The following is a 17407-nucleotide window of genomic DNA, read 5'->3' on the forward strand; positions in this document are numbered from 1 at the left end:
TTTTAATTTTTTTAAATGTTAAATCTTTAGCTAGAAATAAAAAGTTAAATGTCATCTACAATGGTTAACTTTAGCTATAACCTAAATGGGTACCAAGCTGTTCAAACATTTGGTTAAGGTATTATTCTGGGTGTGTCTTTAAAAGTGTTCCCAGATAGGATAAAATTAACAGTTAAGTCAGCTTACTGAGGAAAGCCAAACACCCTACCCTTCTTGCATGGGTTTTACCCAATCAACAGAAGCCCTAATTAGAACAAAAAAGCCAGCCACCTGAACTTTCTCTTTTATGAGCTTGGGTGAGCTGCCGGGTCATCCAAGCATACTTTGAGATTAAAGGTTAAGCAAGGGAGTATCTGTTGGAGACTGCACCTTGTCCTGGCACCTGGTTTCAAGGCCCTTAACTCATTCCACTAGTCACTTGGTCCAGAATACAAAGCCTTTAATTCGGTCCCACAGACATTTGGCCCAGAGCTCGTTGGTTAGGGGACAAAGGATCAGATCAGTTGCATGCAGTTAATGAGGGCTTGCCAGGCAGTGGGTTATATGTCTTTACAACTTAGGTACCATAGTTCAGAGAACAGCAGCTTCTACATTCTTTACTGGCTTAAAGGCAATTAAGAGGACATTTGGAGGGGCAGAGTAGGAGGTGGGTCCCCAAACCTGGGAAGATGAACTCAGCTTGACCCAGCTAACAAAATGAGAGAGTAAAATAGAAATTATTTTTGAGATGTCTGGGCTCTGGTGACTGTCTCCTTACAAAAGTTTGATGTTAAAGAATCCTACATACCCCAAGCCTAGTGACAAGTCCATTCCCATCATGAGCTCTGCATGACCTTGCCATAAGCTGCATGCTGACCTTTGCAATCTAACCAGTCCGTGTTCAACACAGGACTATGTGATTACAGCTTGACATTTGATGTAGGTCTTCCTACAGAGGACACAGGAGTGACTATGAGTAGATGAGTGCTTGAACTAGGAAGAGAATTGTGTGAACATTGCAAATTGACAAAATAGTCTGATTCAAATCCTTTTTAAGATACAGTTGTGTCAAGAAGCTTATTAGAGACAAATCAAGGATGGCTAACAATCATAACCCAAATCTGGAATCTTTTAGAGGCCCCCCAGTCCCTTTTTCCTGGTAGAAGGTGTCCTAATCATGTCTTCTACTGTCTTTCTGAGCCTCCTTGATCAGAATGGTTGGACTAGAGATACACTTTCTAGCCAGTAGTCTGTGGGCTGCTCTAACTCCAAAGCTCTGCCCCAGACTGCCTTCTTCTATGAAATGGGACTAGTTAAATGCTGAGTCAGCCATATTCCCTCTCAGAAAATTCAAATTGGAATTTCAGGAAGAAATTGGTGTTGTGTGACAAAGTTCTCCCTGGGAAGATCCAACATACATATCTACTCATCCCAGACAGGAAATCCATGACTGACCAAAGCACAGATACCAGCAAAGCCCAACTTGGTAAACCAATGAGCTTTATTGACATTATTTACAGGAGTATGAGTGAAGGTTTACTTACAAGAAGAGAAATGACTCAAAGACAGTTGCATCACAAAAGCCCACCTCAGCACGGGTAACTGTACAAAAGCTAAAAATCTGTAGCACACTTCACAGCTACAATTGTTCAATAGGTTGGAAAGCATCCTTTCCAACTGCCTCTGTGGGTCTAAACCTCTTCAATGCAGTTTGACTGGCCTCTGCTTCTTCTGGGGAGCTTGACTGGTCTGAAAGTGACTCTCAGCAGTCACTGCTTATTCTGGGAGGTAGGGGCTTCATAAATCTGTTCACTTTCAGGGACTTCCTGAAGCTATTATTATTTGTTTACCTTTATCTTAACATGTTCCCTACAGAATGGAATGTTTCAATCTTAGAGGATTCTACTACACAACATTTGGTAGTAACTGTGTCTTCCTAAGGGTAGCTGCCAATATAGGGTACACCATACCTGCCAAGTCTTGAAGCTGTAGGAATACAACACAGCAACTTCGAGGTTTTGACAGGCACCCTGCCTCTATGAGGCCTAAGAGTGCAATCATTCCAATCTTGCTCTCATTAACAATAAATCTTAGTTCGTCCTTACAGTTTGCAGTAATGTAAGCCATGGAATGCTATATTACAGGAGAAGACAATCTAACCACAGCTACTCTGAACAACAACAAAAAATTCACTAATGATTTAGAACACATAAGAAAGGCCAAAATATCCACCCAGACAGGGTAGATAACATATACTAGTAAAACCAGACAGGCATAGGTAAATATGCAGAATATTTGCCCTCTTAAAACTAGCAATGGAAACGTGCTGCCTTTGAGCCTCCGACACACCTTCCCATGGTGCTGGGGGTTAAGTTACAGCGCTATAGCACTCTGCTGGAGCATAACTGGGCAGCCTACCTTTCGCAGGCCATCCCTTTAACTGCTAGCTACAGGCTCAGACAAAACAAAAAAAAAATTGATTCCTAGCTTTGGTCATAGTTACCATTCAGAAGAGCAGACACAGTTCAATAAAAATTTGATATTAAAAATAAGATAATCTATGTCACATTGGTAAAATATGCCTATCACATTGTAAGAGTTTATTATTTTGGAGACAGACACAGCTCAGTCAGTGTTTGCCTTCCAAGCATGAAGACCTGACTTCTATTCCCAGCACTCACAGACATTGGCACATGCTTGTAATCCCAGCACTGGGGAGGTGGAGATAAGCTGATCCCTGGGTCTCTCCAGCCAGTTAGCCTAGCAGAATCAGTGAGCCCAGGACTGAGTAAAAGAGCTTGTCTCAAAACACATGTTGAACAGCTCCTGAAAAATGACATCTGACAATGATGCCAATAGTTGGAAGGATGGATGGATGGATAGGATGGATAGATAGATAGATAGATAGATAGATAGATAGATAGATAGATAGAGAGAGAGAGATAGAGAGAGAGAGAGATCAATAGTTTTAAATTTTTGAAATTTTTATTTTATATTTTTTGAAATTGTTATTTATGAGAATCTGTAGGAGTTATATGGACTACTTAACCAATTTACATTTCTAATTCCTTAGCACAATTTTATCTCATAATATTAAAATGTTTCTAAAACTAATTGGATTCCTAGCTGACTCATGAAAACCCTAAAACTTAAAGTATGCTGACTCTTATGGTTTGCACTCTGCTAATGAGTCACGGAATTAAAGAAACCCATTTCTGGGTATTTCTGACCTATATTTTCCCAGGATAATTACCTCCCACAGACACCTTCAGACATTGCCTATCAGACAAAAATGCATAGTGGGAAAATATGATTTTCTCCCACATGATCTAGGTCTTTAATCAGAGACTGACAGTTCTGAGCAGCTCTTCGGAATGAGTGTTCGTGTCTCAGAGGTCAGTACCCGGGACACAGACCATCCTCAATAAACACTCACAGAAAATCTCAACATGTTCACGGCAGACAAAAGTCTCCAAGTATGCAATGCTATATTAGTAGAACCTAAACCAAATTCTGTCTCTGCTTAGGGAACATATGAGCAGAGAAGAGTATAAATGAATTTTAAAGCCAAACTAGTCTGGATTAAAATTCTGACATGCTTACCAGATGCATATCTTTAGCATGGCCCTTCCCCTCTTAGTGTGTGTGACTGTCTCTAAAGACTCAGACACCAGTGGGATGAAAGTAAAATGACTTGACTTTCTGTTATTCAGCAGGAATCTAATAAAGCATTACTTCCTTGTTTCCATTCCAATTTCTAGTGGAATGTAAGAATTAATCAACTGATATACTTATTATAAAAATTTAATTAATGTACAATATGCTTGACTATATATTAAGATACTTGATTAACCATATGGTTTTATATACACACACAGAATGCATCTGATAACGAAGAGAGGCAACATGAACATGCTTAGATGAAGTGCTGGGTGGCAGCCTTCCTCCTCCTCACACCTCGATGCCAGCCACCCTTTCAGCTCACATAGTCGTGTCTGGAACGGCTTAGGAGGAAATGTCACATGCCTGTTTATTTTTCACTTATTTAACAAATAATAACCCCTATTATTTGACAGGCACTGATAATATGGAAGTACACGACTCCTCTGATTCACAAGCATTCCCTTCTCAGGCTGTGCTAGACTTATATATAATTTCGTAATGTCTATTCTACAGAACCCAGTTCTGCAGCTTTTTAAGTGTTTTAAGAAAACTACGTTTCAGGGAAAGTTTTCAAAATTTCATTCCTATGAGGTTTTTAGAAACAGTAGTGTTCTTAGAGGCATAAAATATAGTACTAGTATTTGACATAAACCTGTTCTCTAAGGATCACTTTGGGTTTGTCAGACAGATCTACAGTGTAATAGCAGAAACTCTCCCATGCCTTTCTGAAATCCCATGGGATAAGCTAATGGCAAGGAGGCGTTCTTCCTCAGTGCCCATGCTGGGTCAGTGGGACAGCCATGGTCACTGAGGCCAAACTGTTCTGGAGATTTGATTCTGCGGCTTATCTGCCTCACTTGAGCACACCGACAAAGCTCTTTTATCCTCATTACTCAGTAGAGTCCTAATACCAGCCTCTTATGATTCTTGAGAGGAATAAATATAACATGAAGGAAGGTGCGTGGTATAGTCTGAAGGTAGAGCTTACTAGACATTCTCCCCCACCCCATTCTAGGCTGGATTTTATTACATCCTGGGTAAGTACAGCACAACCAGTCAGAGATAAATACATCCTGCTTGCCTACAAAGCAAGTGAATGTGCTTCTCTCTGTCTATATTTCCTCTGTTATTTTGTTTGCTGTTTTGTGCTCTCTGCACTTCTGTGCTTCAGCCTTAAATGCTGAGATGACAGAAGGCAAGCAACAGGGTCTAGATAAGAAATCCTGCCTGCCCACCTTCTGAGAGTTCTTATCTCCACACATCATCTGGTCACGTGGGCATTTTTACAACATCCACCAAGCATTGTCAAATATCGTGTACAATTAAGAAATGCCCTCTAAACACTCCTCCATTGTTGGTGGATTGCAGACTGGTAAAACCATTCTGGAAATCAGTCTGGAGGTTCCTCAGAAAATTGGACATTGAACACCTGAGGATCCAGCTATACCACTCTTGGGCGTATACCCAAAAGATGCCCCAACATATAAAAAAGACACGTGCTCCACTATGTTCATAGCAGCCTTATTTATAATAGCCAGAAGCTGGAAAGAACCCAGATGCCCTTCAACGGAGGAATGGATACAGAAAATGAAGGGGCTCGAGACCTCTTATGAACAACAATGCCAAGCAACTAGAGCTTCCAGGGACTAAGCCACTAGACTATACATGGACTGACCCTGGACTCTGACCTCATAGGTAGCAATGAATATCCTAGTAAGATCACAGTGGAAGGGGAAGCCTTGGTCCTGCTAAGACTGAACCCCAGTGAACGTGATTGTTGGGGGAGGGGCGGCAATGGGGGGAGGGGAGGGTTAGGTGATGTTGGCCCGAAAACGGAAAGGGAATAACATTCAAATGTAAATAAGAAATACTCAAGTTAATAAAAAAAATAATAATAAAATAAAATAAAAAAATAAAAATAAAAAAGAAATGCCCTCTAAGTCCACCTTGTATTTTGATGTTCAAAAAACTGAAAGGAAAGGGAGAAAGTCCTGATGGTGTCTAAACAAACACTTCATACATACCCTGAGGTACAGTGTCTGAAGTCATAATATTGACTCTTTAGTCAATATTGTAACCCATGTCTATCAAGCTCAATATTTTTTAAAAAAATTTCAACTTTGATGCTTAAACCCTGATTGTCCTCTACAAGCTGTATGACTTTAAGCAACTACTTAATCCTACTCGACTCGCTTTCTTCATCTATGAAAAAAAATCACTTGTCTCAAGACTCAGTCAGAAGTAAAGATCAAATGAAATCAAAACCAAAGCTAGGAACATAGAAAAGAAAGTAAATAAAATGCAATATTTATATTTGAATATGAGCATCAAATTTTATACTTTCAAGCATAAAAACTCTAAAAGCTGGAACAAAGGCTTTGAATTTGTTGTTTTTTTATAAAGGTTTACATAAGCCTATTTAAAGATTTCGATTTTTATAGTATTGCCCTTTGACTACAAGTAGCTTAGATGAATAAAAAGGAGTCAGACGTAGAGATAATTCTATTTGCCTCACGTTATCCTAGACTGTTAGTACATCCATCTTCCAAAAAGAAAAACAAAAGCATATTGTATCTGGCATTACAGTCACACTCCACCCTCCTAGTGATATTTTTCACCAATAGTTAAGCTCACTGATTTGCTTTACTGTCAGCATTATGCATTCAGCTCATCCAGTCACGGATTCCTCTCTCAGTGGAGAAGTCTGCCTGTCAGTCTATATCCATCACTGGCAACCCAACATTTAAACTGTACCTTCTGGCTCTCCTCACACCTGCTCCTGACCCCTATTCCCCTCCCTCTCCCCCTCCCATCCAGATCTCTTCCTCCCTCTGCCTCCCATGACTATCTATTTTCTTCCCCCTTCTAAGTGGGATTTAAGATCCTCACTTGACCCTTCCTTCTTGTTTAAGTTCTCTGGGTCTGTGTGGATATATCTTGGTATTCTGTACTTTTTGGCTAATATCCATTTATCAGTGAGTACATACCATGCATGTCCTTTTGGGTCTGGGTTACCTCACTCAGGATGATATTTTTTGGTTCCATCCATATGCCTGAAAAAATCATGATGTCCTTGTTTTTAATAGCTGAGTAGTATTCCATTGTGTGAATGAACCACATTTTCTGTATCCATTCTTCAACTTAGGCACATCTGAATTGCTTCCAACTTTTGCATATTATGAATAAAGCTGCTATGAACACAGTGGAGCATGTGCCCTTGTGGTATGGTGAAGCATCTTTTGGGTGTATACTCAGGAATGGTATAGCTGGATCTTCAGGTAGAACTATTTCCAATTTTCTGAGAAGCAACAAGATTGATTTCCAGAGTGTCCTTTGCCTTACAGAAGCTTTTTAGTTTCATGAGTCCCACGTATCAATTATTGATCTTAGAGCCTGTGCCATGGTTGTTCTACTCAGGAAATTTTCTCCTGAACCAATATGTTCAAGGTTATTTCCCACTTTCTCTTCTATTGGAGTCAGTGGATCCAGTTTTATGGTGAGGTCCTTATCCACTTGGACTTGAGCTTTGTGCAGCATGATAAACATGGATCAGTTTGCATTCTTCTACATGCAGACCACCAGTTAGACCAGCGCTAGTGGAAGAGACTGAGCCGCCAACCAAGGAGCACACATGGTCTGGCCTGAGGCTCAGCACATCTGTAGCAGAAGACTGCTTTGTCTGGCCTCAGGTGGAGAGGATACACTTAATCCTATAGAGACTCGATGCCCCAGGGTGGCGAGATATCCATGGTGGGGCCACCCTTTCAGAGGTGAAGGGGAGGAAGGATGGAGGAAAACTCTGTCAGGGGAGACTGGGAAGGGGCAACATTTGAGATGTATATAAATAAAATAATTAATAAAAAATAAAAATCACTGACAATTTTTCTACCTTCTGCAAGAATATTTCTGTGATTAAGCCTATGCTGAATGAGTATACATTTACATTAAGGGTGTGTTTACATATGTCAGGCCCTGCTCTAAGAGCACACTGTGCACTCCTACTTGGATCCTTCAGTTACATTCTTTTACAAGTAAGAAATAGTATGGAAAATAAAGAGCCTTGTCTTAGACACACAGAAACTACTGAACCTCTCCCAACAGAGCCAACAGAGGATCCCAGAGCCCACATCTTCCCAGCAATCCATGTCCTGCTTCATTTACATAGTTTTTTCTCAAAATATCTCATGTCAGCTCATGCTTCAATGTCACATACCCTGTTCAATTTAACTCTAACAATTGGGGGAAGAAGTGCCCATTCCCTTCAGTAAACCTAATATGGTGGTCTACATATCATGAATGTGTAAACCTTTAGCAAACTCAGCAACTATATGACCAGCGCAGCTATATTGGTTAATTTCTCCAGTTTTTTAATAACAGAACCTTCTGAACAGAGAAAAAGCCAAATGTCATTTCTACTGTAAAGCTGATTCTGTCAGCAGGCATAGTCAACAAGTGAAAATTCCACATTGGTATATGAGTCAATGTTCATTTTTCCCAAAAGTACATGTATTTGGCCTTGCTATAGCATCGAGTACATAATAACTTAGGAGTTACAATATAACACACCAGGCAACTAGACATTTTCTTTAATAAATTGTGTCTAATATACATAATTCTTTCATAAACCCCCTTATTTATAAAGGAGTAATGCCAAATTTGTTCACTCTTTGGGATTTCTTAATATATTATGTTGAAATCTACCATGTCAAGAAAGGCAAAGATGGCAGATGATGATATCAATCCAACTAATCAATACATTTGATGCATCGACTATGTAAGAAATTAGTATGAAATCAAAGCCTTTCCATGTAGGTGTTTTCATTTGAACTTTTTGTAAATGTCAAAAAAATTATAACAGGCTAGCAAGATTGCTCAGCAATAAAGGTATGTGGTGCCCAGCCTTACAGCTTAAGTTCAGTACCCAGAACCCAAATGGTTGAGAAAAAAATGGACTCCCACATGTGTTGCTCTGACCTATGTTTGTGTGCTATACAGCACATGTACATACACACACACTATAAAAATAAATTAATGTTAAAATTTTTATTAATTGAATAAAACTAGATGCTTATAGCCAACCATCAGACTGAGCGTGGGGGCCAAAATGGGAGAGTTAAGTGAAGGACTGATGGAGCTGAAGGAGTTTGCAACCCCATAGGAAGAACAACAATATCAACCAACCAGACCTCCCAGGGCTCCCAGGGATTAAACCACTAACCAATGAGTACACATGGAGGGACCCATGACTCCAACCATGAATGTAGCAGAGGACAGCTTTGTCTGGCATCAATGGGAGGGGAGGCCCTTGGTCCTGTGAAATCTCAATGCCCCAGTATAGGAGAATGCTAGAGCAGTGAGGCAGGAATTGGGGGCCGGGGGGACACCCTTAAAGAAGGAGGGGAAGATGGATACGGGGTTTGTAGAGGGTGAACCAGGAAGGGAGATAACATTTGAAATGAAATTAAAAATTAGAAAAAAATAAAAATATAATTTCTTAATGATGTAGTCAGTTTGTTGCAGTTACTTTTAGGAGCACCTGTAAAGGGTTGTCTGCAGGGACATAAAAGAATCAAAGCAGTTACATGGTGAAACACATCATAGACAAGTCAGGACTCGAAAGTAGGGCAGACCTAAAAAAAAAAAAACAACAACAACTTATGGTAGCTAGTAGCAGCTACCCAGAGTTTTTATGTAGACTTTCAAGATTGCCTTTAATGACCCACTGTATTTCATTGTATCTACAGTGGTATCTCACTTTTTATTTATTAGTTTTTTAAGCAAAATGAATTGTGGTTGGATTGACTCATCCTCCCCTAACTCTTCACAGATTTACTGATAAATAGAATATCTGTATCACACTCCTTCCTTCAAGGCTTGGGGATCTAAGCAGAAGAACCAAAGAAATTGTAAGAGTCAGATATGGTAGAGGACTCCAAGGAAAGAGTACTTTTCAAACATAAGAGGGCTGAAGTACTCTAAAGTCCATTCAGCTTGATGTTGGCTGTCTGCTTACTGTAAATGGCCTTTATTGTATGACACATGCCCCTTGTATCAACAGTCTTCCAGGACTTTTAGCATGAAGGGGTGTTGGGGTTTTCAAAGACCTTTTCTCTATATAAGTAATCATTTGGTTTTTGTCTCTCAGTTCAACTATACGGTAGACTACATTTATTTATTCATGTATGTTGAACCATTCATCCATCTCTGGAACGATGCCTGCTTGACTATGTGAATGATCTTTCTGATGTATTCAGTTTCCAGTTATTTTGTTAAGGATTTCTACATCTATCCTTATGAAGAAAATCGTCCTAGTTTGAATATCAGGATAACTGTGGTCTCATAAAAAGAATTAGGCAATTTTCCTTCTGTTTCTATTTTATAGAATAATTTGAGGAGTATTGGTATTAATTCTTCTTTGAAAGTACAGTAAGTTCATCTTGCCCTGGGCTTTCTTTCCTTTGGGATATTTTAATTACTGTTTCTATTTCACTAGCAGCTATAAATCTGTTTAAATTGCTTGTATGATCTGGAGTTGACTTCGGTAGGTTGTATATACCAAGAAATTTACCCATTTCTTTTAGTTATTCCAGTGTCTCCTCAGTGTCTGTTGTCCCTTTCTTCTCTAATTTTATTAATTTGTATCTTCTTTATGTCTTTAAGTTAATTTGTCTAAGAGTATGACAATTTTATTGATCTTCCAAAAGAACCAACTCTTTGTTTTATTGATTCTTTGTAATTTTTGTTTGTTTCTACTTTTTGGATATTAGCCATGAGTTTGATTATTTCTCACCATCAACTTTTTTTTGGATGTTATTTCTTGGTTTTGTTCTACAGCTTTCATGTGTGCCATGATATCAGATCTCTCCAGTTTGGGGGGTTTGTTTCTTTGTATGTTGTTTGTTCCTTTAATGTAGGCACTTAGTGAAATGTGCTGACTCTTTAAAACAATTCTAAAAACTTCCTTTCTGTCTCTTTCTTTCTTTCTTTCTCTCTTTTCTTTTCTTTTGTTTTGTTTTTTTTAAGACAGTTTCTCTGTTTACCCTGGATGTCCTGAAACTATGTAGACCAGGCTTGCCTCGAACTAACAGAGATCCACCCATTTCTGCCTCCTAAGTGCTGGGATTAAAAGAATGTGCCACGACTTCCCAGATAAATTTTTAAAAGGTCTTAATTTCCTTCTTGATTTCTGTCTTGATCCATTCTTTATTCATTTATAAGGTTTTTTTTTAATTTTTTAAACTTTCTGTTGTTTCTGTTGTTAATATCCAGCTATAATGCATGGTGATCAGATAAGATGCAGGGAGTTATTTCAACTTTCTTGTATCTGTTGTGTTTTGTGTCCAAGCATATGGTCAATTTTGGAGAAAGTTCCATGAGGTGCAGAGAAGGTATATTCTTTTGTCTTTGCGTCCTTTTGATTTATGGGGTCTTTAGCTCCAGCATTTCTCTATTTATTGTCTGGATGACCTGTCTATTGGTGAGAGTGGAGTACTGAGGTCATACACTATCACTGTTTGGAGCCAACATGAGATTTTAGCTGTAGCAGTGCTTTTTTATATAAATTTGGGTGCCCTGTGTTTGTGCATAAATGTGTAGAGTTGCATATACTCTTGGTAGATTTTTTTTCCTTGATAATTATGTAGTGTCTTTCCTTAATGCTTTTGATTAGTTTTGGTTTGAAGTCTATTTTGTCAGATACTAAAATGACTACACCAGCTTGTTTGGAATGCCTTTTTCCATTCTTTTACCACAAAGTGGTATCTATTCATGATGTTAAGGTATGTTTCTTGGATGCAGCTAAAGGAAGAATCCTATTTTCAAATCCAGTTTGTTAGTCTGTGTCTTTTTATTGAAGAACAAAGACCTTTAAATGTTGAAAGTTACCAATGAGCACTTTTATTGATGATTGTGTTTTCTTAGATGTGGTTAGCATCTTCAGGTTGAATTCAAGCAACTTTGGAAAGGCTAGATTTATAGAATATATGCATAAATTTGATTTATCCTGGACTCATTTCCTCTCTTTATCTATTCTGATTGAAAGTTTTCCTGGATATAGTAGTCTGAGCTGGTATCTGTGATCTCTTAAAAACTGCAGGGCATCTGTCTAGTCCCTTCTAGCTTTTAGAGACTCCATTGAGAAGTCAGGTGTAATTCTAATAGGGCTGTCTTTACATTACTTGAACTTTTTCACTTTCAGCTTTAAGTATTCATTATTTGTTCCATATATTTAGTGTTTTGATTATATGTCATGAGGAATTTCTTTTCTAGTCCAGTTTACTTGCTGTTCTCTGCTAGTACCTAATTAGGCAACTCCTTCTTTAGCTTAGGGAAATTTTCTTCTATGACATTGCTAAAAATATTTTGTGTGTCTTCAACCTGGGTTTCTTCTCCTTTTCCTCTTATTATTATTTCTAGATTTCATCTTCTCACACTTTCCCAGATTTCCTGAATGTTTTTTGCCTATTTTTATATTTAACATTTTCTTTGACTGAACTATCCATTTCATCCATTTTATCCTAAATGCCTGAGTTTCTCTCTTCAATTCTTCATACTCTGTTGGTGAGAATTACTTCGGAGGTTTGTGTTTAAGTTTTCCATTTCAGGTTTTATCTCAGTTTGGGTTTTCTTTAGTGATTCTATTTCTACTTTCATGTCTTGAATTGTATTCATCACCTCATTCGGTGTTTATGTTTTCACAGGCTTAATTAAGAAATATTTTCATAGCTTTTCAAGGTCCTTGAACATATTCTTATATTGCTGTTTTGAAATCTTTATCTTATGCTCCAGCTACATTGAATTCCTTAAGACCTACTATAGGACTTCTGGGTTCTGGTGGAGATACATTGCCTTGGATGTTAACGATTGTGCTTTTGCAATGGTGTCTAGGTATCTTGGTTTGAGATTATTATAACTTTAGGCATTGGCATCTGGTATCGTATTTGTTGGGTGGGTGTTCCATTCATTGGTTGCTATTGCCCTCTCTGGATCTTATGAATGTGTGGTGGCTGTGGGTTCCTTGTAGGAAGTGTTTCTGAGAGGGAGGACAGACCTGCAAGTGGTTTGCTTCAGGGATAAAACTGGGGAATTTGCAATGGATGACAGCAAGGAGTTTGAAGATTGCCCCCCTTTATTCACAGACTAGTGTGGTCAGTGGGTTCCAGAGAAAGAGTGTCTCCAGATACTGGCAGCTGACACAAAGTGATGGAGTAAGGGAGGAAGGCTGTACAAATTCTGCAAAGTCCCTAGAGAAAGATAAGTTATTCATTGATTTCTTTTTTGACCCAATATTCAGTAGTATATTGTTTGCTCTCCATGTGTCTATGAGCCTTTGAGATAATCTAGTGATATTGATGTATATTTTATCAGGTATTAGGCTGGCAAAACCTATTTGTTCCCTAGCCCCATTTGCTCAGAATACTGTTTTCAAATTTTTCACCCTAAGGTGGTGCCTATCCTTGAAGATAAAATGAATCTCCTGTGGACAACAAAATGACGGTTTCTGTTTCCTAATCCGTTCAACTGAATTGTTTGTATATTTTGATTGGGAAGTTGGACAGAATAATATTTCTAAAGTTATTATTGAAAGATGTGTGCTGAGTGCTATCATTTTGTAACATTTTTCTGTTTGTGTACTTAGTTATACTTTGTATTTGATTTATAGTTTGACTTGTCTCTGTAGTCTCTACAGATTGTGTATTCCTTTATTTCAGTTCAATATGTTGCTTCTAGTAGTCCTACTCTCTGTAGGACTGGTTTGGCGCATATGAATTCCTTGTCTTATTTTTATTTGTTTTGAGTATTACGGTGTAGCTTTGGCTGACCTGGAACTTGATAAGTAGAATAGGCTGGCCTCCAACTCATAGAGATCTACCTGCCTCTGTCTCTCAAGTGCTGGAATTAAAGGTGTGGACCACCATGTCCAGGTGGTACACATGAATCCTTGTAGCCTGTTTACATCATGGAAAGGTTTCCCTTCTCCTTCCAACTATGGCAGACAGTTTTACCCTGTAGAGTAGTCTGCATTAGTATCTATAATGTTTAGGATTTGGAGGACTGTACTCCAAACTCTTCTAATTTTAAAGCTTAAAGTTTCTATTGAGAAGTTAAGTGCTATTCTGATGGGTTTACCCTCATATGTGATTTGTGGCTTTTCTCTTACAAGTTTCAATAATCTTTCTTTTTATATAAAATGGCATTTTAACAATGATCTGTCATGGAGAGTTTCTTTTCTGATTGTTTGGTACTCTTTGTGCCTCATGTATCTGAGTGTTTGTATTTTAGTGGGTGTTGAAATGTTTTGATTCCATATTCACTTCAACTTGCTTTTTTTTTTTCAGTATTTCTATCTCTCCTTTGAATCCAGTTTGTAAATCCTGAATTGTCTCTGTTATGGAATTTACAAATCACTTAAAAGTAGGTCCATGCCCAGCAGTAGATTGGTAACATAAAATAAACTCAGTGATATTAGAAAGGGGGGGTTAACTCACAATAGTTTGGGCACATTTTAAATTTCAATTTCGCTATTCTGGGATTTTTGTGTTTGTGCATGTTTGTGTCGCTGTGGACACAAACTTGTACTTTTTTATGGTTCTGTCTGTCTGTCTGTTTGTTTGTTTTGTCCTATTCTGGTCTGTTTTTATTTTATCTTATTTTTTTTCTTTTTTTCGGGGCTGGGAACCGAACCCATTTATCTTATTTTTTACATGCCTGTTTGCTTTATAATGAGAGGGAGTATGGAATTTCATTCATCTTGAAGTGGTAGGTATCTGGAAGGATTTGAAAAAAGGAAAATGTGGTCAGAATATATGAAGAATCTATTTCCAATTTAAAAAAAAAAGTCAAAATTTTCCTATAACTAAATGGAAGAAAACAACACACAAAGTTTCTGGGAAACATTAAAAGCAATCCTAAAAGGTAAATTTTTGGTTCTAAGTACCCAGCATAAAAAATCAGAAACAGCACAAATAAATTACTTAATGATTCAACTCAAGAAATCTGGAGGCTCCTCAGAAAATTAGACCTAGTGCTACTGAGGACCCAGCTATACCTCTCCTGGGCATATTCCCAAAAGATGCTCCAACATACAACAAGGAAATATGCTCCACTATGTTCCTAGTAGCCTTATTTATAATAGCCAGAAGCTGGAAAGAACCCAGATGCCCTTCAACAGAGGACATACAACAAGGAAATATGCTCCACTATGTTCCTAGCAGCCTTATTTATAATAGCCAGAAGCTGGAAAGAACCCAGATGCCCTTCAACAGAGGAATGGATACAGAAAATGTGGTACATTTGCACAATGGAGTATTATTCAGCTATTAAAAACAATGACCTATAAAATTCTTAAACAAATGGATGGAACTAGAAAATATCATCCTGAGTGAGGTTACCCATCACAAAAGAACACACATGGTATGCATTCACTGATAAGTGTATATTAGCCAAAGAGCTCGGAATACCCAAGATCCAATTCACAGACCACATGAAGGTCAAGAAGAAGGAAGACCAAAGTGTGAATGCTTCAGTCCTTTTAGAAGGGGGAACAAAAATACTCATGGAGGAAATACGGAGACAAAATGTGGAGCAGAGACTGAAGGAAAGGCTATCCAGACACTGCCTCACCTGGGGATCCAGTCACCAAACCCAGACAATATTGTGGATGCCAAGAAGTACTTGCTAACAGGAGCCTGATAGAACTGTCTGCTGAGAGGCTCTGCCAGAGCATGACAAATACAGAAGCACATGCTTGCAGCCAACCACTGAACTGAGAACGGGGTGCCCAATTGGAGGAGTTAGGGAAAAGACCGAAGGAGCTGAAGGGGTTTGTAACCCACAGGAAGAACAACAATATCAACCAATCAGACCCCCCAGAGCTCCCAGGGACTAAACTACCATCCCAAGAGTCCACAGGGATGGACCTATGGCTCCAGCCGCATATGTAGCAGAGGATGGCCTTGTCAGGCATCAATGGGAGGAGAGGCCCTTGGTCCTGTCAAGGTTCAAAGCCCCAGTGTAGGGAATGCTAGGGCAGTGAGGCAGGAATGGGTGGGTGGGTGGGATAGCACCCTCATAGAAGCAGGGGAAGGGGGGATGGGAAAGGGAGGTTGCAGAGGGGAAACCAGGAAGGGGGATAACATTTGAAATGTAAATTTAAAAATTCAATAAAAAAAATAAGAGCACATTGCTAAAAATAGCTTTTGGTTCCAATAAATTTATGATGAACAGATTTGCCCTCTGTGACTGAATTAAGCAATTATTCTATGTGGTAATTAGGTTTTTACTTGAAAGGACAGTTGCAAGAATTGAAGGAGGAAAATGCTGAGATGTGTTGAATTACATAAATTAATTGCTTGTATTGTTACAAACCCTTTTATGTTTTCATCATTACTGTATTTTATTATAATATTAGTATTTTACAAAATAGCTCTTTCACAACAGTTTTCAGGGAGTACTTGTATGCCATACATATAGTAATAATAAATAAATAATGATAATCTTAAAAGTTGTAAATAAAAAAAGCAAAAGAAATCTGGAGAAAACAAGAACTAAACCCAAATCCAGTATATAGGAAGAAATAATTTAAAACATGGCATAAATTAATGAGATAGAAACAAAATATACAAAGATTCAGTAAATATAAGAGCTGATTATTTGGAAAAACTTAGAAGTTGACAAACTCTTGGCTGAATTAACTAAGATAAATAAAAAGTAAACTCAGGTTAATACAATTAGAGATTAACGAGAAAACAAAAGAGCAGACCCCAGAGAAATTCAGACCCCACAAAATGAGTATTGGGTCTGAAAAAAGAATTGTTTTTTTTAAAAAAAAAAAGGAAGAGAAAGAAAGAAAAGAGATCTTTTAAAGTATTCAAAGGCTAAACGTCTTCAAGTCTACTCCCTCAGAATTCAGAAGCAGGTGGACCTCTGAGTTCCAGGCCAGCCTCGTCTACATAGGAAGACCCCCCATCTCAAAAGAAAAATGTGTTCAGAATCTTTTATAATCTGGGAAATGAAACTACAATTAAAACTACAATTAACTACAATTAAAACTACAATTAAACTACTACAATTAAAACTACTTTGAAAGCAAAGCAAAAACTAAGAGCTAGTCTTGGCAGGATATGATGAACGGGGAAGCCTTGGTCGCTGTTGGTGAGATTGAAAACTGGATAGCCACTATAGAAATCAGTGTGCAGAATCCTCAAAAATCTTAAATGGATCATAGGACCAGCTACACCTCGCTCTGGAATACACTCAATGACTCAATATCCTACTAAGGGATAACTGCATTTTGCCACTTTATTCACAACAGCTGGGAAACAGAAGCAGCCTAGATAGCCATCAACTGGTGAATGACTTGTAAAGTGGTGCGCTGGCATAACGAAATTCTACTCAGCTGTAAAGAAAAATCAAACCATAAAATTCACAGGTAAACGAATGGAACAGGAAAATATTATATTAAGTAAAGTAGCCTAGACCCAGAAAGGCACATGATTCATGTTCTCCCTTACTTTTGAATCCTAGATACAAGTCTTTAAGTGTATAGTTTGGCAGAACCACAGAAGTTGGGAATGTAGAAGGAAACCACTAGGGAGGAGAGGGAACTCTAGGGAAGAGGACAGCAGGACACAGGTGCTATGAAGTGACTAGGTTTACAGACCTGTCCCCGATTGACAAGGCATCAAATGTAATCACAATCCAGTGGTTGTCCCAGTGCAGTCATGCCACTATTGCACCAGTGAGAGCATCTTGTTACAAGTCAGTA

General features: G+C 38.4%; 1 non-coding gene across 1 annotated transcript; it reads left to right on the forward strand.

The window, feature by feature from the left end:
• The first annotated feature begins 2302 nt into the window (after positions 1–2302).
• Positions 2303–2434, forward strand: LOC116913010. Its single transcript, XR_004389564.1, has one exon. It is a non-coding gene; the product is annotated as a small nucleolar RNA SNORA76 (small nucleolar RNA).
• Positions 2435–17407: the final 14973 nt, after the last annotated feature.

This window comes from Rattus rattus, chromosome 11 (assembly GCF_011064425.1).
Source record: "Rattus rattus isolate New Zealand chromosome 11, Rrattus_CSIRO_v1, whole genome shotgun sequence".
Taxonomy (NCBI): Eukaryota; Metazoa; Chordata; class Mammalia; order Rodentia; family Muridae; genus Rattus; species Rattus rattus.